The sequence below is a fragment of the Notamacropus eugenii genome, chromosome 2 (assembly GCF_028372415.1).
Source record: "Notamacropus eugenii isolate mMacEug1 chromosome 2, mMacEug1.pri_v2, whole genome shotgun sequence".
Classification (NCBI taxonomy): domain Eukaryota; kingdom Metazoa; phylum Chordata; class Mammalia; order Diprotodontia; family Macropodidae; genus Notamacropus; species Notamacropus eugenii.
Window position 1 is genome coordinate 150782189 of NC_092873.1, and position 19091 is coordinate 150801279.

The 19091-nt window shown below is 35.1% G+C and overlaps 1 pseudogene; it reads right to left on the reverse strand.

Annotated features, from left to right (window-relative positions):
• Positions 1-2614: 2614 nt before the first annotated feature.
• LOC140522860 (small ribosomal subunit protein uS15-like) lies at positions 2615-3106 on the reverse strand (annotated as a pseudogene).
• Between the last annotated feature and the right edge of the window lie 15985 nt (positions 3107-19091).

A 19091-nucleotide genomic window follows, 5' to 3' on the forward strand; every position in this document is an offset into this window, starting at 1 on the left:
GGTTTTAAAAAAGTGGTTTGGGATGGAGTGCACTAGTAGCTGGAAGTGGTGTTTGAGGAAGGAAAGGACTCCATGAAGCAAACATGAAGAAGGAATGCATTTTTGAGTATAGAGGGGTGGCCGGTACAAGAGGAAGGGAGGTGGGATCAGGAGGGAACCAGATCTCAGTGAGAGTGAACCAACAAAAAACAGTCTTGGGCAGACTTCAAAAGTATAGAAAATAAAGAAGACTGATTATAAGAGGCATGAAGAGTGACTTGATGATGATGAAAAGAAGCAAGTGTGGAGTATTCTTTCTAGAAGTCTGACAATAAAAGGGAGAAAAAAGATGGCATAGTAATTCAATGGGTATCAGGGTCAAGGCAAGGTTGTGGTTTAAGATTGAGGATATACATTATATGTCTCTATATCTCTATGTGTCTATGTATCTCTCTCTCTCTCAATATATATATATATATACACATATATGTATATATCTATATCTATATCCATATATATCTATATATCTATATCTTGACCTATCCATTTCCATATGTGAATATGTTATAGGCAAAGTAGAAAGAAACCATCAACCATAAAGAAAAAGTATGTAATTGTGTATATTCTAGCAAAGTTGGTTAAAATGTTAAATGCATCATGTGGACAATGAATAAAGAGAATTACCGTCACTTCCAGTTTAAGGCAGAATGGTATAGCAGAATGAACACTGGACTAGGAGTCAGAAAGGACAACTGGGTGGTTTGTTAGATAGAGAGGTAGACCTGGACTAATCTTCCTGAGTTCAAATCTGGCTGAAGACATTTACTAGCTGTGTGACCCTGGGCGGGTCACTTAACTCTGCTTTAGTTTCCTCATCTGTAAAATGAGCTGGAGAAGAAAATGGCAAACCACTCCAGTATCTCTGTCAAGAAACGGCCACACGGGGTCATGAAGAGTCTGCTACTTACTGACTGACTTAGTATTGTGACTTTGTACTTCAATTCAACAAATATCTGTTAAGTTCTCACTAAATACCAAGTCTTGTGCCAAGTGTTGAAATGAAAAGACAAAAATCAAAATAGTTCCTGATCTCAAAGAGATTAGATTCTCCTGGGAGAAATAATATGCACATATGTAAATTGATACAAAATGTAGGCAAAATGAATATAAAGCAATTTTAGAGAAGGAACACTGATAACTGGGTAAATCAGGAAAGGCCTTTTATAGGAGGTGGCACTCAAATTGAGCTTCGAAGGGAACTAGGGATTGCAATAGGTAAAATAAGTAGGGAGAACATTCAAGGAATACAAAACCATGGAAGTATGAGGTACAATGGATACATGGGTATCAGCTAGTAGGTCAGTTTGACTGGAAGGTATAATGAATATGCAATTATTCTGAAAAGAGAGTTTGGAACCAGATTGAGAAAAGTTTTAAATGTCAAACAAAAAGGGTCTGTTCAAATTATTTCAATCTGTAAGTCAACAAGCCTTATTATTAAGTACACAAAATAATGAAGAGGAAAATGTGCAGAACCAAGTATGTGTACAAGAGTGTGTACTCATTGTATACGGTAATAGCAGTACTATTTTAGGGACAACTTTGAGTGAATAAATCATTTTGACTCTTGTAAATACCCAAATTAATGATGAAGGACATATGAAGGAAGAAGCTATCTGCATCCAGAGAAAGAATTGGTAAACAGAAGTATGTATAGGATGATTTTATACACACATGCACACACACACACATATATGTACATACATATTTGTGTCTAATGATAACCGTCTCTAGAATAAGGAGGAGAGGAAAAAAAGAAAAAAAGAAATTTAAATGATAATTTTATGTATTTAGAAGAAATAGCAAGTTGTATATAAGAGATTTACAACTGCATGTGCAATCATCTTTTTTTAATATGATATGCTATGGAAATGCTTGTTTTATTTTGCAAATTAAAAATAAAATAAACTTAAAAATTTAAAAGTGCTTATTATGTGACAGATATTGGCTAGGGATAAAAAGAAAAAGAAAAAAATACTTCTTGCCCTTAAGAAGCTTACATTATAACAGGAGAGACAAGAGGTAAAAACTGGAAGCATCCAAGATACATACATAGTTGATAAACAGTATTGTCATAGGGAAGGCACTAGCAGCTAGGGAAACTGGGAAAAACTTTTTGCAGAAGGTGGTACTTGAGCTGAGTCTTTGGAGGGAGCAGAAAGGCAGAACAAAGTGGAGAGTGGAGAGTGGAGAGACTACACGAGTGCAGAGCATTCTGGGCTTGGCCAACAGCCAGTACAGAAACATGGAGATGGGAGACAAAGTGTGTGTGTGTAAGTGTGTGTGTGTAAGTGTGTGTGTGTGTGTGTGTGTGTGTGTGTGTGTGTGTATGTGAGGACCATACATTAATTAGGCCTGTAGAGCTGAATTGTGCAGTAAAAGGAGGAAGTAAAATCTAAGAAAATTGGAAAGGTAGGATGGGGTCCTGTTATGAAGAGTTTTAAATGTCAAAGAGAGGAACTTTTATTTGATCCTGAAGGTAATAGGGAGCCTCTGGAACTCATTGAATAGGAAGGTGGCATTATCAGACCTGTGCTTTAGTTTTTATTTTTCAATTAAATGCAACTTTGTTATTTTAGTACAAAAGTAAAAATGATTCAACCAAAGCAGAGGCTGTGGATGATTTGTATTTCCACTTGGGTAGGAACAGTCTCTTGGTCTTATAGAATGAAGCCAGCTGGTACATTTGGCTCTCATTCAGAATAAAATGGAATTTAGAATCCTTTTCCTTTCTGTTTCTCTCAAACTTGTGAACAGTAATAGCTTTCTTGATCAAGCGATAAAAACCCTCAGGAAGAGCAGAAGCAAATCCTTTGGACTTCAGGATTCTCAATTTTTTTTTTATACCAGTCACAAAGTATAATTTATACCACACTATAAGAAACTCAGGATTGCACCCATCTGTGAAGGAGTCAGACTCTTCTTGACCAACTTGTAGATGTGGTCTTTCACAGCATCTGAGGATTTTATTCAAAAAGATCATGATGTTTAGTCATGTGGGGGTTCTGCAGCAGTACCTCAGAGTTGACTGGGGCAGGCCATTCCCAGCAGTGTGCATGCAACCCATGATGATTAGGCTCAGGCAGAGAAAGGAAGAGGTTGGTAGGGAGTAGAGGAGGAAGTCACTCAACTTATTGCAAGTGAAAAAATTCCTTCAGATCCATGCTTTAAGAAAATTTTTGGCAAAAACTTTGGCAGCTAAGTGGAGGATGAATTGAAATGGGGAGAGATTTGAGGCAAATAGATCAATTAGACTTCTCCTGGGTCACTGCCTTGTTGTGGTAGAAGGATTTGCATAACTCAATGAATCTATGAACTATACCCTACAGGGTTACCCAAGATGGACAGGTCATTAGTGGAGAGTTCTGACAAAAAGTGATCCACTGGAAAAGGGAATGGTGAATCACTTTGCCAAGGAAACCACATGAACAGTATGGAAGGGCCAGGCAGGCTATGGTCCACAGGGTCATGAAGAGCTGCTCACGAGTGAACAACAAAGTCAATTAGAAGGCTATTGCTACTGTCCAGGCAAGAGATGATTAGGGCCTAGATTAGGGTGATGGTTGTGTGAGTGGAGAAGGATGCATATAAAAGATGTTTGAAGGTAGACTTAAAAGATTTTGCAACAAATTGGATATGAAGGGTGACAGTGAAAAAGTCAAGGATGATCCAAAGTTTGCAGTTCTGGGTGACTGGGAGGAGAATGATACTCTCAACAGTAATAGGAAAGTTTGACAAAGGGGAGGGCTTGAGGAGAAAAACAATGAGGTTTTTTTTGTTCATATTAGGTTTGCAATGACATGGAGTTCAAGATTTCCAAAAGGCTTAGGAAAGAGAAAAGAGGGCTAGATATGTAGATTTGGGAGTCATGTGGACTGGATGATAACTGAACTCATAACAGTTGATGAGAATATCAAGTAAAATAGTATAGATAAGAGAAAAAAGAGAAGAGGTGCCAGGACAGATTCTTGCAGGGTCACCAAGGGTTAGTGAGCATGCCATAGATGAAGAACCAGCCAAGGAGATGATGGAGAAGCATTTGGACAGATAGAAGGAAATGTTGAAGGAAAAGTAAGAGACAGCAGTATCAGAAAAACATAGAAAAGAGGGAGAATCTAGAAGGAGAAGGTGGTTAATCATGTCAAATGCTTCAGTTTTCTAATGTGTAAAAATAAGGATATTTGTATTATCTCATAAGGTATTAGATTCTAAGATTACATGTATAAATAAGTCTGTAAATCACAAAGTACTGTGTTATTATTTTATACTTTAAGGTTGGATAGGAGAATGAGTTGCTTATGGTTCTATATTCTAAGCATTGTTTTGAAGTTACTAGGGAGATGAGAAACTTTCATTTATCCCATCTTAGCAGATTGCAGGGAAAACATTTGAACACTAAAGAAAAAAGGAAAAAGAATGGGGAGTAAAAGATGAGAACAACCAAACCATTAACAAATTAACAACCAAACCAGAAGAATATAATAAACTTTTTATTTTTAGGAAAGTGAGGACAAGAAATTTGATCCCAGTCTTTTAAAAAAGATGAAAGTAAATATTTTACTTCAGTTTTATAAATAAAAACACACACAAAAAAATCACCAGCTCTTCTCAGGACATTGACACTAGAAAACTTACATTAAATAATCATTCTTTCTTCTTGCCCAACTGAAGTGGCTTTTATTGTCCACAGTAGAATTGGATGTGATGGAAAGAGGCAATGCTGGGACTTTCTGCAGCCTGTGCAAACAGTCCCCCTAGCAGCAGAATCTCAGACTAAGTGGCTATTTGCACAGCTATTTTATTTATGTTGTTACCAAGAAATTCCAAGTAGCCTTGGAAAGAGGAGGCATGGGCTAGTTTCAAAAGGTCTCATGTGTAAGCAAATCAGCTCACAACTCCAATGCCTTTCTCCCCATGTCCAAATGACCTTCCTCACTGCCCACATCAGGACCAACATTTTCATTATTTTCTCTTTCAGTTTTGACTGCTCTAAGAATCCACTTGAAAGAATGAGATCTTTTTGTTATTAGAAGACCACCCATGAAAGACGCTTTGATCATAAGTCTTGACAAGGTTATGGAACAACCAGTTTGGCTATTGTGGCTGAATTGACCAGGTGTTTGGCTAAGTTGATTTTTAACGAACTAGTTAGGAGGAATACCATAACAGACACTGAGAAATGACTCAGAAATGAGTTAATTGTGAATATTTTATTTCTAATTATCATATGATATGCTTATGTGGGACAGAGAAAGTGTTTCTATCTCTCTTATCTCTGCTTTCTCCCTTCAGTAATTTTATACATTTCAATAGTTTCAACTCTCACTTTGATGGAGATGACTCCCAAATCTTTCTCTCTTATCCTGAGTTCTTTGTCAAGTTCAAGACTGGGATCTTCAATTGTCTTCAGGACATTTCTACCTAGACATTTCACCACTACCTAAAACTCAATGTATCCTAATGAAATTATTGTACTTTCCTTTAAATCTATTTAAAGTTCAGATTTCATCATTTTTGTCAGTCAAACTGTCCCATTATTCAAGGATCAAGGTGGTGCTTCCATCCCCAACCCTTTTTTTTCTCCTTCATGATCTCATCTCTAATGAATTACCAAGTTCTGTCTTTGCTATTTCTATCATATCTATAGCCTCCTTTCTATTTCCACTGCTACCACCCTTGTAAGGTCCTTATTACTATTTGAGTAGACAAGAAGTTCTTGAAATGTGGTCCAAGGACCACTATAGGGTCAAACTATTTTCATAATAATATCAAGATGCTATTTGTGTATTAAACCATTGTCCCTTTTCCAAATACATATCTGTATGATGCCATATTTCTTTCATCTACTTCAACCAAAACAACTTATCATAACAGATTGAATACAGAAGCAGAAATAAGAATCCAGCCTTCTTTCATTAATCTAATTTTTTTTGGAAAAATTTTATATATTTTAAAAAATTACAAGTAAAAATAATTTCTAACATTTTTTTAAATTTTTGAATTCCAAATTCTCTCCTTATTTTGACCCTTTCCCCCTCCTTGAGAAGACAAGCAATTTACTACAGATTACATGTGTGCAGTCATGAAAAACAAATTTCCATATTAGTCAGGTTGCAGAAGAAAAGACACTGAGAGGGAGGGGGAGGGAGAGAGAGAGAGAGAGAGAGAGAGAGAGAGAGAGAGAGAGAGAGAGAGAGAGAAAAGCAGACTTCAATCTGTATTCAGACCAGCAGTTCTTTCTCCAGATGTGTATTGCATTTTTTTTTCATGAGTAATTTGGAGTTGCCTTGGATCTTTGTATTAGATAGTTGTCACTCACTGTTGATTATCATACAATATTGCCTTTACGATGTATAATGTCTTCTGGTTCTGTTCACTTTGCATCAGTTCATGTAAGTCTTTCCAGGTTTTTCTGAAATCATCCTGTTGAGAAATGAGGCTTTTACCCAAGATACTTGCTTTAAAAAAAATTCTCCAGCTTTCTGATTTCCTTCTAATGTTGGTTGCATTAATTTTGTTTGTTCAAAATCTTTTTAATTTAATGTAATCAAAATTACCCATTTTATATCTTATAATTCTCCCTATTACCTGTTTGGTCATAAATTCTTCCCTTATCCATAGATCTGACAGGCAAACTATTCTTTGCTCCCCTAATTTGTTTATGGTATCACCCTTTATGTTTAAATCATGTACCCATTTTGACCTTATCTTGGTATGTGGTATAAAATGTTGGTTTATTCCTAATTTCTGCCATACTGTTTTCTAGTTTTCTCAGCAGTTTTTGTCAAATAATGAGTTCTTGTCCCTAAAACATGGGTCTTTGGGTTTACCAATCACTAAATTACTCTGGTCATTTACAACTGTATATTGTGTACTTAATTTATTCTACTAGTGGATGGTGTTTTTCATCATGAATCCTTTGGAAGTGGCTTAGATCATTGTATTGCTGAGAATAGCTGTTATTCACAGTTGATCATTATAGCTATATTGGTGTTACTGTGTACAATGTTCTCCTGGTTCTGCTAACTTCACTATGCATCTGTTCATATAAGTCTTCGCAGGTTTTTCTGAAACCATCCAGTTCATTTTTTTTTTTTATAGCACAAAGTATTCCATCACAATAATATATAACGACTTGTTCATCATTTCCCTAATTAATGAACATCACCTTGATTACCACTGCAAAAAGAGCTGCTATAAATATTTTTGTGTATGTGGATCCTTTTCACCTCCTCCTCCCACCCTCCCTCCCTTCCTTCCTTTCTTCCTTCCTTCCTTTTTCCCTCTTTCTTTCTTTCTCTTTGGGATGCAAACCTAAGTGTTGCTGGATTGTGCATAATTTTATAGCCCTTTGGGCATTGTTCCAAATTATTAGTGTCCCAATTTTCCCAAATCCTCTCCAACACTTGTCATTTTACTTTTCAGTCATATTAGCTTATCTGGTAGATTTGAGGTGATATCTCAAAGTTGTCTTAATTTTCATATCTCTAATCAATACTGATTTGCAGTACTTGTTTGTATGACTATAGATAGCTTTGACATCTTCAACTGTCAATTGTCACTTTTTATCTTTTGACTGTTTATCAGTTGGGGAATGACTTGTATTCTTGTACATTTGATTCAGTTCTCTATATTTTTGAGAAATGAAGCCTTTATCAGAGAAATTTGCTGGAAAATATTTCCTCCAGTTTTCTGGTTTCCTTCTAATCTTGGCTGCATTGGTTTTCCTATGCAAAACCTTTTTAATTTGATGTAATCAAAATTATTCATTTTACTTCCTGTAATGCTCTCTATCTCTCATTTGGTCATAAATTCTTCCCTTATCCATAGGTCTGATGGGTAGATATTCCATACTCCCATAATTTGCTTGTGATACCACTCTTTATGTCTAAATCATGTATCCAGTTTGACCTTATCTTGATATACAATTTGAGATGTTGGTCAAAAGTAGTTTCTTCCAAATTGCTTTCCAATTTTTCCAGCAAATTTTGTCAAATAGCAAATTCTTGTCCCAAAAGCTTGGATCTTTGGGTTTATCAACCACTAGATTACTATGGTCATTTATTATTGTGTACATATACCTAATTTATTCCATTGGCCTGCCACTTTATTTCTTTGCCATTACTAGATTGTTTTAATGATTGCTACTTTGTAATACAATTTGAGTTCTGGTACTGCTATTCTACCTTCTTTCATGTTTCTTTTATTGATTCCCTTGATATTCTTAATCTTTTGTTCTTCCAGATGGATTTTGCTTTTATTTTTTTATAGCTCTGTAAAGCAACTTTTTGGTATTTTGATTGATATAGCTGAACACGTAAATTAATTCAAACAGAATTTTCATTTTTTAAAATATTGTCTTGGCCTAACCACGAGCAATTAACATGTACTTTATTGTTTAGATTTGACTTTATTTGTGTGAAAAGTGCTTTGTAGTTGCATTCATATAGCTCCTGAGTTTGTCTTGGCAGGTAGACTTCTAAGTAGTTTATATTATCTACAATTATTTTCAATGGATTTTCTCTTTCTATCTCTTGATGCTTGAATTTGTTGGTTTTATATATACATATATATATACATATATATATACATGAATGTATGTGTAAATGCTGATGATTTATGTGATTATATTTTATATCTTGTAACTTTGCTGAAGTTGTTCATTATTAAAATTAATTTTTTTAGTTGCATCTCTAGGAGTCTTTAAGGATTTTATCATACTATCTGCAAAGAGTGATAGTTTTGTTTCCTTATCACCTATTTTTATTTTTTCCATTTCTTTTTCCCATCTTATTACTATAGCTAACATTTTAATACAATATTGAATAATAGTGGCAATAATGCTCACCTTTGCTTCACCCCAATCTTCTTGGGAAGACTTCTAGCTTATTCTTATTACAGATAATGCTTGCTGATGGTTTTAGATAGATATTATTTATCAGTTTAAGGAAAACTCAATTTATTCCTATGCTTTCTAGTGTTTGTCACAGGAATAAGTGTTATGTGTTTTCAAAAGCCTTTTCTGTATCTATTGATACAATTACATGATTTCTTTTCATTTTATTATTGAAATGGTAAATTATGCTGATGTTTCCTCATATTGAATCAGCCCTACATTCCTAGTATAAATCCAGCCTGGACATAGTATATGACTGCTGCGATATATTGCTATAATCTCTTTGCTAGTATTTTATTTAAAATTTTTGTATCAATATTCATTATGGAAATTGGTCTATAGTTTTATTTCTCTGTTTTTGTTCTTCTTGGATAGGTATCAGTACTGTATTTGTGTTATGAAAGAAATTTTGGTAGAACTCTCTGCTTATTTTTCCAAATAGTTTATATAGCATTGGAAATAACTGTTCTTTAAACTTTGTTAGAATTCATTTGTGAATCCATCTGGTCCTAGGAAATTTTTTCTTAGGGAGCTCATTGATGGCTTGTTCAATTTCTTTTTCTAAGATGGAGTTATTTAAGTATTCTATTTCTTCTGTTAATCTGAGTAATTTTTAAATTTTTTGATACTGGTAATTTGGTTTTCTTTTTAAAAATCAAATTAACCAATGGTTTATCTGTTTTATTGTTTTTTTATAAAACAAGAGTCTCATTTTATTTATTTGTTTAATAGTTTTCTTACTTTCAATTTTTATCACTCTCCTTTATTTTCAGGATATCTCTTTGTTATTTAATAAGGGATTTTTAATTTATCCTTTTTTAAATTTTTTTAATTGCATGCCTAATTCATTGATCTACTCTTTCTCTAATTTATTAATGTCAGCATTTAGAGAATTTTGCCTAAGCATTGTTTTGTCTGTATCCTATAAATTTTTGTGTATTAGTAGGTGCTATATACTACTGAGAAAAAGGTATATTCCTTTCTGTTTTCATTTAATTCCCTCCAGAGTTCTATCATATTTGACTTTTATAAAATTCTAGTCATCTGCTTAACTTCATTTTGCTTGATTTTTTTTGGTTAGATTTATCTAGTTCTGAAAGGGGACAGTTAAAATCCCCCCCACTAGTGTGTGTATATATATGTATATATATATATGGAGAGTATTGTTATTACTTTATTATCTATGGCACCTTTTAGCAAAGTGTATTTTCCCTGCTTATCTCTTTTAATTAAATCTATTTTTGCTTTTGCTTTGATGAAATCATGATTACTACCCCTGCTTTTTTTTTTAACTTCAGCTGAAGCATAATAGAGTCTGCTTAGCTCCTTATCTTTAATTTGTTTGTTTCTCTCTGCTTCAAGTGTTTCTTGTAAACACCATAGTATTGGATTCTGTTTTTTAGTACAATCTGCTATTTGGTTCTATTTTATGGATGAGTCTATCCAATTCTCATTTACAGCTATTATTACTGTGTATTTCCCTCCCTCCTGTTTTTTCTTCTGTTTATCTCTATCTCTCTGTCTCTTTCTCTGTCTCTGTCTTTCTCTTTCTCACTTTCATCCTATCCTCAAAAGTTTATTTTGCTTCTGACCACCCCCTCTCCCAATGTGCTCTTCCCTTTATTGCCCCTTCATCTTATCTTTTTCCCCTCCCCTTCCACTTCCCTATAGGGCAACATGGATTTCTGTACCCAAATTAGTGTGTATTTTATTCTTTCTTTAATCCAATTCCAATGAGAGTAAGATTGAAGCACTTCCCCCACCTACCATATCTTTCCCTCCATAGTAAAAGCTTTTTTGTGCCTGTTTTATGTGCTATAATTTACCATATTCTACCTTTCCATTCTCCCTTCTCCCAGGGTGTCGCTCTTTCTCATTTCTTAATTTTATTTTTTTGAAATATTCCTTCATAGTCAATTCATACTCATGTTATCTGTCTATGTATATTCCTTCTAATTGCCGTAATAATGATAAAATTCTTAGGAATTACAGATATGAACCCCACCTTCTCCCTTTTCTAACTGGTCAATTCAGCTTTTTATGTAGTTCCTCTTTTCAGTGGATTTTTGTGCCTCTTTTACCGTTTGATCAATTCTGTTTTTCAAAGTGTTATTTTCTTTGATATTTTTTATGCTTCCTTTACTAGACTGTTGACTCTCTTTTTGCAACTTTCTTGTATTGCTCACATTTCTTTTCCCAATTTTTCCTACCTCTCTTATTTGATTTTTAATATCTTTTTTTGAACTCTTCTAGGAATTCTTTTTTGGAGCCTGTGAACAATTCACATTTTTCTTTGAACATTTGCATGTAGCTGTTTTGACTTTGTTGTCTTCTTCCAAATTTTTGTCTTGATCTTCTCTGTCACCATAGTAGCTTTCTGTGGTCAGGTTCTTTTTTTTGTTGTTTTCTCATTTTTCAGCCTATTTCTTGAGTTTTAATTTTCTGTCAAAGTTGGGCTCTGCTCCTGGTGTAGAGGGAACATTATCTCTAGTTTCAGGTTTTTCATGCTGCTCTTTTCAGAACTAGTTCTGGGGGTCTGTAAGTTTTCAGGTTTTCCATCATGGTATGATTTAATGAGAGGTTTGGTCACTACTTTTTTGGCCTGTGCTCTGATCTGTGAACAAACACAAGAACTTTTTCCACCCTAGAACTGTGCCCAGGGCCTCAATACCCCAATATCTTCATGGGTGAAATGTTCTCCCTCCTCATCTTTATCTTTTAATTTCCCTCTTTTTCTTTAAATCTTAGCTCAAATCCCACCTTCTACAGGAAGTCTTCCCCTGTTCTGCTTACTGCTAATGCCTTCCCTCTGATATTACCTTCCATCTATTATGCTTACATTTTGTATGTACCTGATTATTTACAAATTGTTTGTCATATTAGAATGCACATTCCTTGAAGGTAGGGACTACTTTTGCCTTTCTTTGTAACTCCAAAGCTTAGTACAGTGTATGGAACGTAGTAAACACTTAATAGATGCTTGAACATTTTACCTATTTAAAAACATATACATAGATATGCTCACTTCTTTATGTTAGTCATAAATATCTTTCTCTTTTTTGTTTTTAATTTTTATAATTCTGAACTTACAATGAAAAAACATTTGCATATATATAAAAGATCATGCAGAGTGGGTGCTCTATGAAACTGTGAGCCTCCCTTTCATAATGCTTGCTTTTTGTATATGTGATGAATTCTACATGTTACTTTCAAAACCAGCTCACTTATCTCTGCTTCCTTTCGAATTCCCTTCTGTTCTTTTTTCCACATTGGAAAAAAATGTTCTAATCGCTCTTTTGGGGGGGCATTGCTATTGCCAATCCTTTCTCCCCGCATCTAAGCCATTGAGACCCAAGAGAAAGAAAGAAAAACCACTTACAGCAAATAAAAATAATCCATCCTGTGGCCACATACAGAAATGTACGTTTGATTATGTACTTTTTTGTCTGCCTCCCCTATATAAGGAGGCAGGTAACATGCCTCACTATAGGTTCTCTGAAAATATGATTGCTTATTGCATTGATCAGAAGTCTTAAGTCCTTCAGAGTTACATCTCTTTACAATCTTGCTTTGCTCATATAGATTAGTCTCCTGGTTATGCTCACTTCATTCTGTCCCGGTTCATATTACCTAAGATTCTCTGAAATTGTCTCTGTCATTTCTTACAGTGTAATAATATTCCTTTATATTTATATGTTGCAATTTCTCCAGCCATTCTCCAATTGTGTAAAAGGTAATCAAAGGCACTTCCTTAAATTATAATTCTTTTCTTTCTTCTTTCAGGATCAGGAAGTTTGTTTTGCAGCTATTCCCTCCCTGGTATTATATTCGGGGAAATTAGGTGGTATAATGAATAAAGTGTTAAATCCAGAGTCAGGAATATCTAGATTTACTATCTGTGTCACCATGGGAAAGTCATAATATTCATGCCTCAGTTTCCTCATCTGCAAAATGAGGATACTAATAGCACACCCATCTCAGGGTTGTTGTGAGGATAAAATGAAATATTTGCCCTGAGCTTTAAAACACTTAAGACACTATATAAATACTTGCTATCATTACTGTTACTACTACAATGACGACGACGACTACTACTACTACTACTACTACTACTACTACTACTACTACTATTACCTTCCAATTTCCATTTGTTTCTCTGTAAAGTTTAAAGTATTTCGACACCAAAGTCTGTGTGTATGTAACCCTCCTTTGTCCGTTTTAGATAAGAATTATGTTCATTTTATGTCTCCTCTTCTACCCATTTCTCCATGTTTGTAGACTAATTCTCAAGCACCCCAATTATGAGAAATATTGAATTCCATCCCTTTCTTCTTTCTTTCTATGGTAATGTATTTCTTTTTAGCCTCTTTTCTCTTTCCACTCTTCAAACCCTCAGGACAGAGCCTCTACCTCAGGACACTTTTTTTCTCATTTAGCTCCCTCAATATCCTATGAAAATATTAAAGTTCTGAATGGATATATTTCTTCATTCTCTATTAGAATGCTAGCACTAAATCATCATACAGCTCTTTTCAATTGCTCCAATAAATTTCCCTTTCTTGCTTTCTCTTGACTCTTTTTGTTTTTGTTTTCTTTTAGGTAGAAATGCTTGAAAGTCCTCTATTCCATCAAAAAAAAAATTTTTTTCTTTATAGGATGATACTCCACTTTGTGGGGTCAGTTATTCTTGGTCGTTAAGTCTATCTCTTTTGCCTCTTGGAATATTGTTTTTCAATATCTCCTCATATTTTAGACTAGCTTCCAAGTCTTATGTGATCTTGACCATGGTTCCTTGGTACTTGAACTGCTTCTTTCTGGATTCTTGCAGTACTTTTTTCTCCCCTCTGGTATGGATGCTCTGGATTTGGACTATGCAACTCCTGGAACCTTTCCTTTTAAGGATCCCTTCAGGAGGCAATGAATGAATTTTTTCTATCTTTACTTTATCCTCTGGTTCTAATAGATCAGGTCAATTTTCATTTGTGATTCCTTGAAATATAGTGTCTAGGATTTTTATGGTGGTCTTATGAAAGACCAGTGGTTCTTAAATTTTATCTCTTTGAGCTGTTTTCTAGATCAGATTTTTTGGCATCATATAATTTTCTTCTATTTGTAAAAATGTTGTTATAATATTTTTGCATTCTCATGAAGTTATTGATTTCTTTATAGTCTCTTCTAGTTTTCATAGAGTCTACTTCATGGCTAAGGTTTTCTCTTCTTAGCTACTTATTTTTCCTTTCAATTCTTTCTTTAAAGACTTTCATTTCATTTTTTAAAAATCCTTTACTTAATTTCTGGTAGGTATTCATGTAGATCCTATGAAAAATCCATTTTTCCCCTTTGAGTTATTTCTTATAGTTGTTATAGAGATACTTTGTCCTTTTGGGGGATCTCTAGATTTGCAGTAATTTTGGATGCTTGGTAATTCTTTTAAATTTGGCCAGCTTTTCAACTTTAGTTCTTGAACTGGGGTTTTGTGTCAGAAGAAGAATCTACCTCCCTACTGGGCTTTTGGCTGAAGTGGTTTGGTACCTGTTTGGTGCTCTGGGTACCTGTCTTGACTTTTGCCTAACAGGGTTAGGACCTAGATCTTTGAGATTCAAAACACTGGTGTCTCAGGGTGGAGTATTAGGGAACTTGAATCCCCTGAGTGCCTTACTGCTCTATCCTGATCTGAGCCGTCCAGCTCTTTGCAGGTCTCCTCTCTGGAACTTTCTCAGAAGGGGTCCTCTATTTCTGCTTTTTCAGAACACAATGTCTTTCAGGCTACATGTGTCTGTGGCCATCTTTGTTTGTCTTAGGAGGCTATATTTGGTTGATATTAGCTTTACTAAAGGAGGCTCACTTCCCTGTCATCCTTGGGCTTCTGGCTGACTTCTTGAACAGTTCTGGGGTGGAAGAAATAATTTACTCTGGATTATCATTGTTTTATTAATTATTATTTGTGGAGGTGTCTGATGGTAGGTATGTGGCAGCAAGGCAGCTTTGCCTCCAGTTCAGGCAGCCATCTTTGCAGAAAGGTTAACAATGAAATTTTAAAAAGGAGGTCCAGTGATGTTCTAGGGTTCAAAACAATTAGCACAATAGCTTCTGTGAACAGGAAAAATTTGGAGAACCCTGTTATTGATAAAGAATGCCATGAGAAAAATAGGATTTATTGAATAAAAGAAATATGTTTAAACGAACAGATCAAGATGTCAATAATAGACAGTTGTTCATATAATGTACACACTGCTAACCTTCCTTTGAAAATTGTCTTGGATTGTATCTGTGATAGTACTAGAGTACTAGATATAATAAACAATTTCCATATTGTGACTTCCTGCTTGTTGTTTAAACAGTCTTGCCAGTTTCAGAGACTCAGAAATGCCAGTACTGTAGTCAGTGAGATCTTTTTATTGAACCTCAACAAATATCATTGAGTTTTGTCAAAGTATGGTTTTTGCTCTTGTTTTCTCTTTGCTAGTCTTGTATTTACTAGGTAACACTCAACATCCCAGCTCTTTAACTTACTACCTATGTGATCTTGGACCAGCTATTTAATGTCTTTTAATTTCTCTTGGTCTCAGTTTTCTCACATGTAAAATGAGGGTGAAAATAGATGCTTCCTTTCAGCTCTGGATCTGTGATCCTGTGAACATGGAAGATGAACTTCCTAGATTCTAAGATGATAAACTGGGGAATTTCATTTTACATAATTCTGCTTTTGCTTTTGTACTTCTTAAGGTTCTGCTTGTACTTCCTATATTTTTAAAAAATTCAGTTTCCTTTTTCTTCTCTCTTAAAAAAATGAATAACACAGTTATACCAGAATGAATGCAGAATTTTATTCTTCATTGTCTCTTCGTATTTCCAATGATTGCCTTCAGATTGTGCAACTAGAGTCTTTGATTCCTCCAGTACATAAAAGAAAGCATTTCATCAATACTGACTAAAACTAAAATGTTTCATAAACAGGACATACAATGACTTGACTTCTGATAAATAATTTATTTCCACAAGTTATTGATGCTCTCATAAGTCACGAATGGCAGAGGGAAATGAAGCCATAAGTGAGTTATGAATGCTCATCATTAACTTGTAAAAAATAATGCATCTAGAGCTCCTCTGATATATATCATCTAATGTGTAAACTCAGGAATCAAAATGGCCCTCAGGTGTACCCAGAAAACCCATGATGACTTCAAAGAGCAAAAACCATACATCCCAAACCAAAATTCAACATTGTATTTTATTTCAATCTGACAAAGCTTACTAATTCTAAGATATTATTTATCTATGTTGCATAATTTTACATGTTCCCTTCATTTCCCCTGCTTAGAGACAAAATATTAACTCATTTTCAGTCTTCTTTGGAGTTTCTCAACTTTTAAGGTCTTCATCAATTCTAAATTAGAACTGTATTTAACATCTTTTTTATCTATCTTACTGTTTTTTATTACACTACACTAAAAACTTTCATCCTAAAAAACATGCAACCTCCTTACCACCCCACATCCAAAAGAAAAACTTTCTGCTCTTTTATTCAAGCATAGTGTTTAATTCATATAATATGCACCCATCAGTTTCACAAAAGATCTCCAATCCAAGTTAGTGGGATCCATCTGACAATATGACTTTATGTGATAAATACATTCACTAATTGCAAAAAAAGAAAAAATCACTAACAAAAGATTCATCTGCTGTGCTTAATTATTCACCACTGCACTATTCTTTGCTGAAAAGCTTGGATGCTGGCCATATTCAATTTCGTGTCCATTTGAAGCCACCAGGTTACTTTGCAGTGTCATACAGGCTTGAATTTTTTCAAGTGATTTGAAGAAAAAAAGAGAATTCCACTCTGATCCTCTATATGAATGATACTTTTATCCATATCAGAAGTCCTTGAAAATTAAGGTCAGAAAAGTGAACATCAGACGAAAAAATTTAATTGAACACATTTTTGGTTGTTGATGATAATGGTGCCACTAATTCATAGAATACTTTCCTCTCCTTTGTTGCAGAAGGACATTGCTGCTTTCTCAATACTCTTTCCTCCAGCTATATTGTTTCAGAATGAAAGGAGAGAACACCATACCTGAGGAGTTGCAGGGGAAAATCCCATTCCCCTTACAAACTCCCTGCCATGAGGTTGAGCAACAGAATAATTGGATTCTGTATTACCTAACCAAGTATACACATGCATACATTCATACGTATATGTGTATATATGTAGATAGATAGATAGATGTTTATTTTCTGAAACACCAGAATAAGCAAGGTCTTTCCCCTTCAGTTGACTTGTCCTCAGTGTAGCTTACAAATGGAAGATGTCCTTTGCCACACCTTTTCTGGACTATAGCCAGAGGAATCACATCCCAATATGGAGTAGGGAGATTTGGCAGTGATCTTATTTATGATTAACATAAGGTAGCCAGTTTAGGTCATTCAGGCTCCAAAGTAGATTTTTCCTTTTTATTCTGAGTAATATGATGGTTGTGCAAAGAAGACCTTTAGAATCTTGGGAGGACTACCTGTTGCAAACTTTTGGGAGTACATGGACAGTATGGGCAGGAATGTATGGGTTGTAACCTGCTTAATTTATGAGATCACAGATCCACTTGAGTAATGAGAGCTTTAAGGGGAAACATGAACATAGTGAGTACAGACCTGATTCCTGGGTCAGGATGTTCTAGGGTCAAGTCCTGCTTCAGGAGCCATATCTAACAAGTCATGTAACCTTTCACTGCACTGGCCACTGGGTAAATATTTTTTTTTCAATGAATGCATATTTATATGCATATATGTACCTTGTTCTCTCTCTGTCTCTCTGTCTTTCCTTGTCTCTCTCTCTCTCTCTCTCTCTCTCTCTCTCTCTCTCTCTGTGTCTCTCTCTCTCTCTACATATATATACACACATACATACATACATACATATGTACTTTGTACATAGTAGATACTTCATAAATGTTTTTAAATGAATGTGTATCTATATACATATATACATATATGTATATTCCATGTTTTCTCTTTATATATGTGTGCTTATGTGTGTGTATATGTGTGTGCGTAAATGATTCCACAATATTAGATACAAAATGCACATTGCATCTTTATTCTGTCTACCTAATGGGACCATTATGACCATTATGCAAATTAATACTGTGAACCAAAGCTTGCTACATTAATTTAAAAAACATTTACTATGTCTACTATGTACTATGCCTACTATATACTACGTATATCTATATATCTATTTTTCTATGTATCTACCCCAACAGGGGCTTGGATACTTTGCTACTTGTGTGGCAAAGGGGTATATGATGAGTTCAGGAGGACTAGCACCTCTAGTGTAAGGGCTTGCCAAGTCCTTTTCAGGACTGCTCTTCCATCTTTGGTGTTTACTGTCATCTGTGCCTCTAAGAATCTATAGCACACACAATAGCCACATATTGGTGAACTTTAATGGCAGACAGACTAAGCCATGTTGAGGATAACTGACAGACTTCAAACCTGTTGGTGAGTTGGGGGGATGTCTGCCCCAAGCATACAAAGACTCCCTGGTGCAACGGGCAGATGAGAACAATTTTTTCCCCAATGACCACGAAGGTGGCTGAATCAGCAGGCTCTGTGGAGCACTTAGAGTTTGGTCAAGTATTAAAGATGCCAAGGTCCTCTACTGAATACTGAGCCCTTGATGATTATCTTGACTTTTGCCCTGCTACTGGATTTTAATGACTCAGAAAGAGAGAGTGAAGTTGATGACTTTGCATAACTTTAATGTACTTAAATCCAATTCATGTGCAAAATCAAAACATCACCCTTTGATGTCATTGCTTCTCTTTGAAAATAAAGGATAGACTTGCAGACGTGGAGCCAAAATGGCAGAGTAAAGGCAGGGACTCACCTGAGTTCCCCCCAAACTCCTATAGGTATCTTTAAAAAAGAATAACTCTAAACAAATTCTAGAGCAGCATAAACCACAAAAAGATGGAGTGAAACAAATTTCGAGCTCAAGACAACTTGGAAGGTGATCAGGAAAAGTCTGTTGTACCAGAGAGACAGAGGTATGCAGTACATCACAGGCCACCCCAGCACAGACTGGGCCCCAGCAAAGCCAGAGCAGCCCTCAAGGCATCTGAATCAATGGCAGCAGTGGCAGTTTCCAGATTTCTCA